Here is a 15,154-nt window from a genome sequence, read left to right as displayed (position 1 = left end):
ATAGTAGGAAGATCTATTTGATTTGCTAAAATAGACGAGACATATGTTGCAACAAATAATGCGTCTGATGCAACAGGTTAGTCAACTATTGAAACTAATGCATATATATGTTTAATAATTTTCAGCAGATGTGTCAGCTATTGAAATAGATATGTAGTCTATTTGTTTGTTGGAACAGATGATACATATTCACCTTATTCATCTTATGTTGTTTTCCTGTGGCCCTTGTACATTTATCAAAAGTGCAATACAAAGACAAAAGAGTTGTAATTTTGCTTTTTTCGATGCTTGATGAAGCCTTGGAAATTTTTTTCCTGCTTCTATTAGCCACCTTAATCTCTAATGGAGTGTACGATATAAAATGTTCTTAGATGGAATTACATCCCACTTAGATTTTAATTCCTTTATAAAAGCAGTTAATGCATTAATAGCATTAATCACTCCATCATGTTTTGCCTTGCAGTCTTGACATTTACATACAAAATATTTGCTATGAGGAGCAAAATCTGTAAAATCGATATGATCATAATCATAATGGTTTGTTGTTTTAAAAAATACAAGAGGAGCATCATTATCCCCAACAGCAGCACCACTACCAACACCAATAACTCCATCACCACTAACACCATCAGCAACAACAAGCCACCCTCCAAAATTATTATTTTTCTTATGATGGTTGTTGCTCTAAACAATTTCTTTTTTATTCTATCAATGACCTTAGGGTCCGATAAAGTTTGCACAGACTATAAAGTAAGAAAAAATGGTATCTTCAACTCTCGATTGGTCGAAACAAGCCACCGATGCACAATCTAATAAATCAATACATATATTAGAATGATGATTAAATCATTTAAATAAATCATTAAGTAAAACAAAAACTTAATTAGAATTAGACTTATTGCTTTCTTTGGGGTTGAATAGATCAAGAATTTTTGCATTTTTATCAGTTTTGGCCAACAACCATCTCAGGATTCTTGGACATGAAACTTCTTCCTGGTAGTTTACTTGTTGTCTCAAATAAGGAATGACTTCAAATGCCCAAGCCTATAAAATAACGCCAATAAATTAAAAGCATTATTCAATAAAAAATAAATAAATCATAATAAAGTAAATATTTACTAAGAAAGCCCATGAAAAGCCATATAAGTTGACTGTCATTGGTATTAACGGAGTCAACAAATATTTGACAATCATTTTAAAGCTTTCATAACCCCAAATATAGTTGTTAAATGCCTCAAGATCCTTAGAGAGCTTTATTAAATCAAGTGGTATGTTGTTGTTAACGTCTCTCGCCCAAAGAATATTATGTGCAAACCAAACCAAGAACAATGATTGTTTGTGCTTCTTTGAAAGTCTTTTACCTTTCAATGCTTCTATAAGATTTTTGTTTTTGAAGCTTGAACCAACAAGGAACACCAAGTCATCACTATCACTTGACTTGACTTTGCCTTTTTTGGGTGTGCGGGGTACTTTTTGGGTTAGAATAGGTATTACTTGAGAAAGAGAAAGATGATAATATTTTAGTCCAGTAACTATGACAAACTCCTTTCAACCAAAAAAATAGGCATGCCACAGTAATTTATCCACACCTCATCTATCTTATCTTTATTTTCATACATAAACCTACGCTTGAGAAGATCATATATCTTTTTCATTTGGAAATGAGCATTGTTGTCCGCCAGTAAATTAAGATAGTGCCCAAAGCAGCAATCACTGTAATAAGCATTCAATTTTTGTTCACGAAGTATTTTTCTAAAGGCGTCAAAAGATTTTGCCATAATCGAATTAACCACGAAATCACCAGTTAAATTTGTAGCACCATCGCACTGCATTCTCACAGGATAACTATCAATGCTGAAGGTTTTGACCAACTCTTCAGTGGAGGGGCTATTAGCATTTGGATCATCTTTTTTTGAAACATTCCTCATCCTCGTGTTCATTATCTTCTACTTCTGAGTCAGATAACGCTTGTAAAGCAAGCTCATAGAGTGGTGGATGTTGCCTAGCTGCTTCACTTGTTTCTTTACTTAGACTTGATTTGGTTTCTTTTTTTTAGCCATATTATTTAAAAATAACGAGAAAATAAAAAGATTATAATTGATTAAATCATCATTAAAAGGGGATAGCAGTAAATCTAACATGTACAACACAGTAAAATAACATTTCCAACAGATCATAATATGTTGCAATAGGTGTGTTATCCGTTGCAATAGATAACTAAATTATTGCAACAGACAATTAATCTATTGTAAATAATAAAAATAGTTTCTATACTGTTGTGATTTTTTTCAATAGACACACACCTGTTGAAACAGATGACTAGTCTATGCAACAGATCAATTGTCAATATTATTTAGATTTCTTCAAACAGAAGCAGCATCTATCGCAACAGATGAATTATCTATTGGGAGAAATCAAAGTCTTGGACATGTCGTCCTGTTGGAATAGTTGATAAGATTTTATCTAATAAATTATTCATCTATTGCATCAGATGATTTATTTATAGCATTAGATTATTCATATGTTGCATCAGATGATTCATCTGTTGCATCAGATGGTTCAGCTGTTGCATCAGATGGTTCATCTATTACAGGAAAAAAACTAGTAGCAAGATTTTGTTCAATAGAACAACAACAATATCACCATTTAATATCAAATACACCATTTTTACCAAGAACAACAACAAATCAACCTAACGACACCAACACAACACAAACACCAAGAACATCAATGTGATGTGATACCCCGAGTTTTCCCGTTAAATATTTTGCTCCCAAATATGTCGAGTCGTTAAAGCCTTTTAATCTTTCCAAGAGTCCGTTAAGATCTCGGACGAAAATATGTTGAATTCTATTCTTTATCGTGATTAATAATTTTTCTGTGTGGAATTTCTGGATATGCGACCCGTCATCGCGTAGAACATCAAATAAGATTTCCAATGATATGTGGATCATCCAAAATGGACACTCAAGCGATGAGTTATGATCACTCCGATCTAACCATGAATAGTGGTGAACAGTAAATGTGCAGGAAAAAAAATACTAAGGCCAGGCGAATTTTAGGGTCAACTTCAAACGATCATAACTTCTTGTACATAATTATCTGGGTGAGCTACTATATATCAACAGAAAGCTCTGAGGATCCTCTTTCCAATGAAATTAGTTTCATCCAATTTGTCTATCGGAGGCAAAATTTATGGTCGATATACTTTAGCCTATCAAAACAGTCCACCAAAGGACAGATTTGACATTATTTGATTTTTAAGGGTATTTTGGTCATTTCCACTCCAATCCATCCGGATAAACCATAGATTTAAGTCCATTAAGAGCATTCAATAGCTCATTTTTCTCCAAAATTTCCTAAGGCTCAAACCCTAGCCCTACTACTCCAAATTTCATCCTTCTATGTCTCTTGATTGAACCGTAGAAATTTCAAATTGATTTGGGATTCAAGTTGATCATGTTAAGGGCTTTGAGAAGCACCCTTTATTTTCGTGAATAAAGTTCCTGAGTCGGAAGTTCATATTCATCTTCCATTTTTAGGTATGTGGGGTTTTGAACAAGAATAATTCTTCCGTTCTTGTGCCTGTATCTTTAATTTTTATAATGGATTATTATGAGTTTGGAAAATGAATTTATTTCCAAGATATCCTACCATGAGATTTTGATTATGTATATATGTAAATTGTTCAAGCTTGCCAATTATGATTATTTAATGGATTTATATGGTTCTGTAAGTTGAATTATGTCTAAATAATTCGATTATGAACTTATAAAGATTTGAATTGTAAGTTTTGAATCACATGAGTATTTGACTATTTTCGTTCTATGAATTGAGATTTAATATTAGGATTCTTGGTGTTTCTATCAAGAATTGATATATTTTGAACATGTATCCACGTTTTAAGTTCAAGAATGAATTATTGGTATTTTCAAGTGTTTTCGAGCCATGTGTCAAATTTTGAGCTTTCTTATGACGATTTGAGTTATTGGGTATATTGATATCGAAGTTACAATGAGTCTTGGTATTTTTCGGATGGTTTTGATGAGCTAAATTATTAAAAATATTATATATTGAGTCTTCATATCCTTGTCCAAATGTCGAGTCGGTTATGGTTCAATGCATTGATACCTTGTTGATGTTGAGGAAGATTATGTTTCAAACGTTGGTATTCCATGTAGCTCACATTGGGTTGTCGGTTATAGAAAACTCCCGTGTCCATAAGATTAAGTTTCTTGAATTACCGAGTCACTCCAAGATTTGAGTCAAAGAGTTGAGATATTTATGATGTTTTATGGTCATTTATGATGATTTTTGACGATATGATAATTTATGATGATTTAGGATGATTTATCATAATTTATGATTTATAATGATTTACGTGGATTACGAGATTTTATCATATGAACTGTTTATTATGAAATTACGCAAAGTATGATTTGATATAACTCAAGCCAAGTAAGTCATCATTGTCCGTATGCATGTTTTCATGAAATTGATTATACTATTTATATTGTTGCATGCACCCCCACATACTCAGTACATTTCAAAGTGCTAACCCACATATTTCCATGGGCTACATTCTTACCAAAATATAGGTACAAGCTGTAGCATACATATCATGTTCAGTTGGGTCGCAGCTCTCGATCGGCAGGTGATTAGTCCTTTTGATTCAGGGACTTGAGTTGTTCAGATTTGAGGTGTATTGTATTTTCTGTATTCAGTCGTATTGAGTAGGGGTAGTTGGGAGTCATGACCTGGCTATCTTTGGTCAATGCTAGTAGAGGCTTCATAGACAGTCACTAGTAGTCAGTGTATTCAGTTTCATATTTGTATATATATGAGCAGAATTGTGACCGTGTAAATTTACTTTCATGTTGGTCAGACTAAGTTATGGGTTGTTTCCGCATTATTCCTTCTATTTTATGTATTTTATTCAGTTGCTTTGGGTTATGCCAGATGAAGGGTTAGCTTGGGGTCACTTCTGACCTTAAGCACCGTGTGACGTCTCGGGATCCAATTTCGGGGCGTTACAAGTGACCAAAAACATAAAATTATTGTTTTCTTTGTACAAACACACACAACAAAAATCAAACTTCAAAAAACTCAATAGACACCAACAAATCGAATCAACAGTTTGACAACAAGAACTACAATAACAACAAAAAATCATATTTCACTCTGGAAAGAGAAGAGAAGAAATACCAGAAATTAGGTTTTAGTTCAGTCTCTTTAAATTTAAGCAGCAAATATTGAAATTGTTAACCAATACTAGAAGAGAAGTTGGCTCAAGTTCCTCTTTTTCTTAATAACTAGAAAGCCCTAGTTTTTTACTTGTGAAAGAAGAAAAAGGACGATGAAGAACTAGAAGTTGTTGTTGCCGAAGAGCAATGTTGTCACGTCAATTGACAGTTAAAAGTCGAAAAGAAACTCGAAACCCAAATATTTATTGCCAAGAGTTTTAAGTCGTCGGAGGTTAAAGAGAAATTTTTAGAACTATTGGTTGGGAGAAACTTGAAAGAAACTGTCGAGATAGAGATAAGGGAGAGAAGAGGGAGATAGTTGATTTGGAGAGAAGGGGAGTAGGTTGATTTGTATTTTTGAAAAGATTGACAGTTTTAAAAATATTAATCAAGTCCACAATTAACTTAATTAAGTTTTCTAATTATGTTTAATCCTTTAAGTTGGTCAATGTCATCAACCCTCCATTCAAGACTTAAGAGACATACTTCCTTCAATTTTCTCTAGTTTCTCATGTTGGTAATTTTTATAGTTAATTTTTTGATTGAAAAAGGTAAATGTTTAATCACAAACTAGAATCATATATTTTCAATGATGTAGCTTATATTATAATAAAATTTTGAAGTTGAATATGAAATAAAACTATATTTTGATAGAGGTGAAAATGTTTAACTTAAATTTAAATCATACTCATTTCTAACATATTAGTTTATTTTTTGAAGTTTTCTTCTTATCTAATTTATATTATGAGATAAGAGAGAAGAAAACTCAACTGCTTGTGTGTAACAAATGAAAAAATAATAATCTAACTCAAAGTTAAATTAGAGAAAAGTAAAGTAATTAAAATACAATAGTAGAATAATGTATGCCAAGAGAGGGGGATGGGGTGGGGGTTATTTTTAACAAATTTGAGAAATAATGAAGTAATTATATAACACACATATTATTATTCATAAATTTTAAACTGAAGAGAATAAACAATAGAATAAAAATTTAAAAATAAAAAATTCAATATTAACAATCTAATAATTTTAAACTATGAAGAATACAACAACAACAACATACCTAGTATATTCCCACATAGTGGGAAACTATGAAGAATATAATAATAAAAATATGAAACATATTTTCACAATTACTTGATTGTTTTTTACTTATACAAATTTAATTGGAGGTGAATGTGTGTGTTGGTTAGGGGGGTGGGGGGGTATTTAATAATCTAATATCTTTAGTAGTATCTATATTTATAATACATTAAAAGTGTGAAGATTTTTAGAAAAGTGAATTGAACTTTTTGCCCTTCATTAAAAGTCCTTACTTTAGACAAAATTGTCTTTTTCACCATTTCTTCCTAATATTTAAGAGTTGAAAATTAATTAAATATATTTATGGTTAAAACTTTTGCTTATTAGAAAACTTGAGAATTTCTATATCTTTTTCTAATTTAAGAGTTGAAAATTAATAAAATATGGTAAAACTTTTCCTTATTAGAAGTCATCAAAATTAATAACAACTGGTACTTTTCCTATTAATTTAAAAATTCTAAATCAACAAATTTTGATTTTAAGAAGATTTGAAAAATCTAAAAATAAATATAAAACTATTAGAATAAGAAAAACTTAAGAAGTTCAAAATTTTTAAATGTTTTAAGTACGTAACGTAATAGAATGTAATCAATAAATTTGTAAAGATTTAACTTTAAAAATAAGGAAAGATTTTAAATATATAAAAAAACGTAACACAAATATGATTCAAATTGATGAGTCTCTCTTAGCCTGTGGCAACAAGGGAAAGAGGTACGCCTAGTCACAAAAGCAAAAGTGATGATCCGTCAACCACTTAGAACTTATAAAACATATATGTGTATATGTTTATGTTTACATTATTATATTAAAGTGTGAAAGATTTTTGAGAAGTGATTTGAATTTTTACACTTTATTAAAAATCTCTGCAATAGATAAAATCATTTAATTTTAAATAATCAAACGTTACACATGCAAAGCACGTGCGGTTAAACTAGTAATTGAGGAATTTCATTGAAAAATAATATAATAGTTGAATTGTTTTTTAAGTTTAACAAGATATCTCTATACGAAACTATTGAAAATAATATTTTAATATAATTCGCGCATCGTGTGGGTACGTAAATTAGTTGAATTTCAGTGTAATAGTAAAACAACTTAATTTATTTATAAAGTCGAAAATATTTCATCCAATTAAATATGAAGGAGACCTTATCCACAATTTTTTTTTCTAATTATGATTGAAAAACCAGCACATCCTAACAAAATTAATGCACCAGGTTTGTTCTTTATCTTCACTGTTACGAAACAATCAACCAACCCTTCCTGCCGATTGAAACGCTGTTATTCCCACCGCTCAAAATAATATATTTTTTTGGGTTATAGCATATCTTTTAGGAAAAGTTAACTAATTATACTAATTAAAGAACCATTTATCAATATAATATTTTTACTTTTTTCTTAAACTCTTCTTAAAGTTAGCGATAGTTAAAAAAATTAATTAAAGAGAAAAGTAATTTTGAAAAAAAGGTTAATACACCTTTAGACTTTGAAAACATTATTTATTTTGAATCATAAAAAAAATGTTAAAAATTTATTTGTTTCAAGAGTACTATCCACATTATTCATTTTGAATCATTAAAAAATGCTAAATTTTATTTCTTTCTGAATACTATATTTTTTAAAAAGAAAAAAAAAAGAAAGAGGACCAAATTTATCTCTTTATTTTAAAAAAAATTGACTAAATATATCGTTCGTCATATTTTGGGATCAAGTTTACCCTCCCTATCATACTTTTGGGGCTAAATTTAGCGCTCTACTTTGAAAAATTGACTAAATATACCATTTATCATACTTTGAGGTCAAATTTATTTTCAATGTCATACTTTTATCCTTTCTTTAACAGAAAAAGTCAAATCAAAGCTAAATGACTCATTTTTTAAAAAATAAAACAAACCTTAATTGAACCATACCCAAAAATCAACCCACAAAAAATACACAAACAAATATACCTCTTCCTCAGTTCTCGTGGTCGAATTTTCTCAATGAACAAATATATATCTCTTTCAACTTATAGCGCTGGTAGGGTATTTATAAAAACAAAAAGTAAAATGGAATGAGATGATATAGAAGCATGGAACTTGGGAAAACGTTTATTAAAAACTCTGTTCCTATACTAATTATGTTCAAATTTTTAAAATTTGACATGCAATTCTATGTGTATCTCGATCATGAAATTAGTGGATAAGTTTTCATGATGAAAAATTTATATAGATCCAAATTGTATATAAAGATAGAAGAATAAAGAAATGTCATGATTAACAGACACATAACGAGACCTCTTAACTTAATCATTTAGAGAAATATCAGGTCTAATCTGTTGGATTTGACCGCTAAGTGTCTGTTGGATTTGACCGCTAAGTGTCACTTTTCATGAGCTCCGCGTTGATTCATATTCATGAACTGAGGGAGGGGTGTATTTATTTGAGTTGGCACTAATATAGATTCATTTTTCATGAGTTGTGTGAAAAAAGTTAAAGATGATTTTAAAGATGATTTTTTGAAATAGGTTCTTCTAGAATATCCTAGTGTAGTATCTTGAATAAATATCTTGTGAATTATCAAGATATTCTAGAGTAGTATAAGATAAAAGATCACTAGATTTTTCTCTTGTAGAATTATCTAGATATTCTAGAGTAGTAAAAGATAAAGATCATTAGATTTTTCTTGTAGATGTATCTAGAAGGATATCTAGAATCATCCATAGATAAGTAAAAAATAGAAGGCATATTGTACATTTGTAACCATCCAAAAACAAATCCAATACAAAGTATATTTAAGTAGTCTCTTCCAAATTCAAGTTCCTTTTTAGATTCCTCTTTTTAGTTGAATCTTTCGATCTTAGTTAACGATCTTGTGCTAGCAGAAGGTCTCCATGGTTATACATTTCTTCTATTAATCTCAACATGGAATCAGAGCCATAGCCATACATTGGCTTCTGAATTTTATTTCAAGATCGGGTTAGTGATAGATTCAATTGGTTTGGTTTCTCTTTATAGATTTTAGTTGTTAAATCAGTTCAATTACAAGGTATGAAAGACATGTATGGAATCATACCTTGTGGGTGCGGACTTGTGGGATATTGTCAACAGAAGTAACACAAGTCCTCCTATCGACGAATTGAAAAATGATAGTGCATATAAGAAGTGGAAGCAAACTAATGCAAAGGAGGAGTTCATCTTGGAAAGATTTATCTCTTCCAGTTTATTTGATCATATTATAAAGTGAAAATCAGCCCACGAAATATGGAGAACTCTCGATCAGTTATTCAACCAAAAAAATGAAACTCGACTATAAATATTAAGAATGAATTGGCTAACGCCAACTAAGGTGATATTTCTATTGTCAAGTATTTCTTAAGAATTAAGAATTTATGTTCTGAGATCCCCTTATTAAATTCGGATGAGGCTATATCTAAAGCACGAATAAGAAGGATAGGCTTAACAATCATCCTTGGAGGAGTTTAAAAATTTATTACCATCACAGGAGTTACTACCTAAACAAATGGTCGGACTATTAATCAAAGAAGGGGAAGAAAATGCCCTTAAAACTGGCAAAAGGAACTTTAAAGGAAAAATAACAAGAGATATGCTGCACTTTTGATCCATGGGTTGTTCAAGCTCACCAAGAAAGGAGGGAGAGTACAAATAACTATAATACTTTCAAATGCTACCGGTGTGGCAAAATAGGACACATAAAAAGATATTGTCAAGCCAAAGAGAGTAATATGGCTCAAACCAAGAAAGTTGTTGAAGAAGAAGAAGATTGGGTAAAGTGCTTTGTGGCTGAGAGTCGAGCAATTGCTGTCCTGACTTTCATTAATTTTGAAAGAGACTGGATCATAGATTCAGGATGTGGGCATCATGTCAACAACAACAACAACAACAAACCCAGTGTATTCCCACCTAGTGGGGTCTGGGGGGTAAGATGTACGCAGTCCATACCTCTACCTCTGATGAAGTAGAAAGGTTGTTTCTGAAAGACCCCCAGCTCAAGGCACGAGATACCACACAAACACATAGTAAAGCACAGAAGCAGATTACATAACATAAATACGGCACCCATAAGTAATATAAAACAGAGGAAAGCAGAGGAAGATGTGGGCATCATGTCACTAGAGATAAATCTAAATTCTCCAACTTTTTTTTTGAGAATACAATGGTCGTGATGTCATTATAACAACAAGTAATATGGTTTATCACCTGGAGAAGAAAGGCACAGTTATCATCAAGGAGAAATAGGAAGACTCAATCACTCTTAATAGTGTGTTTTCATGTTCTAAGGATGACAAACAATATATTTTCAGTTGCAAATGTCGTCGATGCATAAAGTTAGCTCTTATTTGTCCCACATAACGTAAAGTTCTTTCAAATATCAAAGAATTCAAGGCAGATATCATTCATACTAGTAAGAGAGTTAATAGTTTATATGTCTTATCTGCCTCTAACTCATATATTGAGAAGATGAGTAGTATGATACTGTATATCTATGGTATGCTAAACTTGGGCATATTAACATAGATAAAGTAAAAGTCATGGTAAAATTGAACCTAGTAAAAGGATTACCTAACTTAAGCAATTTTTGTGGAGGAGAGATTTGTAAAGGATGTCAATATGGAAAGGCACACCGTCTTCCATTTGATAGATCATTGTCAAGAAATAAAGCTCCTCTAGAACTAGTTCATAGTGACTTGATGGGGCCAACACGAACTCCTTCATTCTCTGTCTACTCTTTGATGATACTTTTTGTTGATGATTTTACGAGATTCACATGGGTTTATTTTGTGAAGTATAAGTCAGAAGTATTCAACAAGTTTTAGAAATTTAAGGAAACTATTGAAGGTGAGCTTGGTTCAAGAATAAGGCAGCCACAAACAAATAATGGTGGTGAGTTCACTTCTGAAGATTTCCTCTCTTTTTGTTGTAAACATAACATTAAAAGAAAACTTACTTGTGCTGATACGCCACAACAAAATGGAGTGGCTAAAAGAAAAATTCGGCACTTGACAAAAATATGTAAGAGCTGGATTCATGCAAAAAAATTACCTAGAGCCCTATGGGATGAAGGTATGAAATGTGCAACGTATGTGATCAATAAGATGCCACTTTCTCCAAACAACATGAAGTCACCTTATGAATTGATGTTTGGAGAAAAGCTTGACATTAAACACCTTAGAGTTTTTGGCTCTATCTGTTATGTTCATATCCCGAATTCTCAGCGGAGCAAATTGGATCCTAAGGCAAGAAAATGCATATTTGTTGGATATGATGAAAGAAAAAAGGTTGGAAGTGTATGGACCCGAAAACTCATCATTTCAGTATTTCTCGAGATGTTGTATTTAATAAAACTTTCTTGTATTACGGAGTTGCATCTGAAGGAGAGGGTTCTAAATCATTGAACCCTGGAGTTTTAAACCTATCCATCACAAGTGTTTCTCTAGAGAATTAAACTGCTGAGGAGCTAAGAGAAAAGAGGAGCCCAGAGACTTAACAACGTGAAACTCAACAAGAAGATGATTTACTTAGTTCACAAAGACCAAGTAGAACTATTATTAAGCCAACCCGTTTTAGAGATAAAAATTTTGTTAGTACGTATTCTTGTTTTTTTGCATGACCAATTGACGATGAAGAGCCTCAATCCTTTCAAGAAGCTAAAAGAGTCAAAGAATGAGAACTTTCTATGGATGATGAAATGGAGGCTCTAATGAAAAATCAAACTCGGAACCTTGTCCCAATGCCAAGAAACGTACAACTCGTGTCTTGCAAATGGGTTTACATAATCAAAAGAAAAGTAGATGGCAACATAGACAGATATAAAGTAAGGTTGGATGCTCGAGGCTTTTCTCAAAAATATTATGAAGATTATGAAGAAACCTTCAGCCCGACGGCTAAGATGAATCTCAAATCGAGTTGTACTAGCCATGGCAGCCTCATATAGTTGGAAATTAGTTGGAAATTATGGAAACTTAATGTAAAAAATGTCTTATTGTACGGAGAACTTGACAAAGATATCTTTATGGAGCTACCTACGGGGTACGTCTGTAACTTACATCCTAATTATGTCTGTAAGCTTAAAAAGGCACTTTACGGACTCAAGCAGGCTCTACGAGTATGGTATGGAAAAACTGCTTAATATTTAAATTTATGTGGCTTTGCTGTGTCACATTCAAATCCTAGCCTGTTTGATAAGAAAAAAAGGAGACTTTCATGTAGTTGTTCTCTTGTACGTGGATGACATGATAATAACAGGAAACGACGATGATAAAGTTGCAAGGCTTCAAGCAGAGCTTGCCATATGATTTGCAATCAAGAAAATAAGATAACTACATCGTTTTCTTGGCTTAGAGGTGACAAACACTAGTAAAGAAATCATTGACACTCAAGAAAGGTATGCCAAGAAGCTTGTTGAAACAAAGCAAAAAATGTTCTACTCCTCTCGAGATCAGTACAAGGATAAGGTGTGAAGAAGGCTCACTTCTTGTAGATCCCAAACCCTTTCGAGCTCTAGTTGGAAATCTTCTCTATTTTGATTATTGCAAAGCCCGAATTACTTTTTTTGTTGGATATGTCAGCAAATTTATGCAATCACCAAGAAAGCAACACTTGAAAGCTGCAAAAAGAATTTTGAAATATATAAACTCAACATTAGGTATGGGTCTATTTTTTAAAAAAAAAAGAATGATTTGATATTAATAGGTTATATGATTATGGAGGCGATATGGATAACCGAAGATCTATATCGGGCTATATTTTTCTCTGTGGTGGAACAGGTATTTCTTGGTTGATACGGGAATTCCTAGCTCGAGACCTTTCACACGAAGCCAAGCACGTGAGTTGCAACGACTCCAAGCCTTGTTCACATTCTTGGCCATGTGTGAGGTCCTTGTGAGCCCATCTAAGGGCCAATATTTAATAAAATGTAAAGAGGCCCATCAAGATACCCCAAACCCACCCACTTAAATGCCAAGGGTAATTTGGTCTTTGTCCCTCCTTTCTAAGTGACAATATAAGCCATGTAATAGGGCTAGTCTTACTTTAGTTGATTCCTATTATTCAAGAAACAAAGACTTGTAAATTTTTTACTTCTTTTTCTCATCATTTGGAGAGGCCAAAACCAAATTCTCACTAGTAGAGTGATACTAGTATTGTATCTTGGCTAGAAACTAGGTTCTTAAGGTTCTTTGAGTTCCTCTTGGTCCAAGTAAGAACTTGGTATTGATATTTATTAGGCTTAGGGTCCTTTCTCTCGTTAGGGTTCTTAGATTAATGAATATTGTGTGTCAAGTTTCTATTCTTTCTTTGTAAATCTTGTTAACATTGTGTTGTTGAATATAAAAGTCTAGTGAAGCCGTGTGGGGCTCTTTCGATTCACTAGCAATATTGTCTTTGTTGTTCTTGTTGTTAAACTCACTTTTCTAGTTCAAACAAGTGTTGCAAGCCTAGTGAAGCCGTTTGTGGCCATTTTCGATTCACTAGCACTTTGTTGTTCATCTTGTTGTTCTTGTGTTGGTTGGAATCTCTTGATACACACTTAGCATTGTATCATTTGGTATCAAAGCTCAAGGCTAGGTTTTGTTCTTACAAAAACAATCTTGGAAAGCTCTTACCAAAAAGTGTGTTCTTGAACATTTTGGTAAAAAAATTGGTTGTAAATCTAACAAAAGTTTTACTTGTTTAGTTGTTTCTTATGTTGGTTTCTTTCTCATCAACACAAAGGGTGTCTAAATCTAAAGTTGAGCTTAATGAAAAAGAGAATTGTGTTGTGAAAAAAAAAACCTTGGAAGTGACCATTGTGGTGTATTGTTGTTGTGTTTTTGAAGGTGTTGATGTTGTGTTCATCCTAAACTTCTCCTCATCTTATGTCTTAACTTCTATAAAGATAAATAGATTCAAAAAGGTTGTAAGACAAAATTGAAAATTGTTTGTAAGAAGACTTCCCAACGTCACCTTTTCAAGACTTGACAACCACTTTTCCTTAAAACAAGGAACCTTGTCTTGTGGGACTAGTAAGGTCAAACATCACCTTTTGAGTTTGAAAAAAAAAAGGGGGGGGGGGGGGGGAGTTGAAAAATGTTACAACACTGTATGTTTTCCATCCCAATAACAAGTTATCCATTACAAAAGATCTAAGGGGACTAAGACTTCAAGTTGATGAACTATTTATGTGGACTTGCGGCCATTGACATGCTGCCACGTTACCCTAGTTACTGTTCACATGATAATTAAGCTCAAATTTGGATGTTCTAGTTTCTAATTATTGATTCCTAGTTTCCTCTAATTGACTTGAGAACTAATTAACAAACTAGTACATTCCTATTAGCTTGTCAATTAGTCACTTGAAGCCTTGTGTTCGTGTCAACGTTTGTTTGTGTGTTTTTGTCATTTCAATACGTTGTAACTCTTGGCTCTAGTCCGATGAGAATTCTTTGAGTTTCAAACAAGAATCCATTCCAGGCAAGAGCATACTCATACCTTACAAATTTACGGGTTCCTAGCCAATCTACAACTCTTGTGGAACTTGAGTGTGAGTGAACCAAGAGAGTGTGAGTGAGGAGAGAGATTTTAAACTAACTTGTTTGTTGCTTGTGTAGGTGATACCTTAATAATGGAGGGAACCACGTCTCAAACCGTGGATTCTAATGAATGGAGAATATGAGGGTCACTCTTGAGGCTATGACCCGAGCTCTTGAAAGGTTGAGTACAGAAGTGGGAGCCATAAAGGGAGAAATGACAACTATTAGTGGGAGGTTAGAACAAGTGGAGAGTCAAAGGAACTCTCGTCCTTCTACTCCTCGACATGTTTTGTCAAGTGGACATGATAGAAATTCCTCC

This window comes from Capsicum annuum, chromosome 6 (assembly GCF_002878395.1).
Source record: "Capsicum annuum cultivar UCD-10X-F1 chromosome 6, UCD10Xv1.1, whole genome shotgun sequence".
Taxonomy (NCBI): domain Eukaryota; kingdom Viridiplantae; phylum Streptophyta; class Magnoliopsida; order Solanales; family Solanaceae; genus Capsicum; species Capsicum annuum.
The sequence above is the reverse complement of the archived record's forward strand: the minus strand, read 5'-3'. Positions refer to the sequence as shown.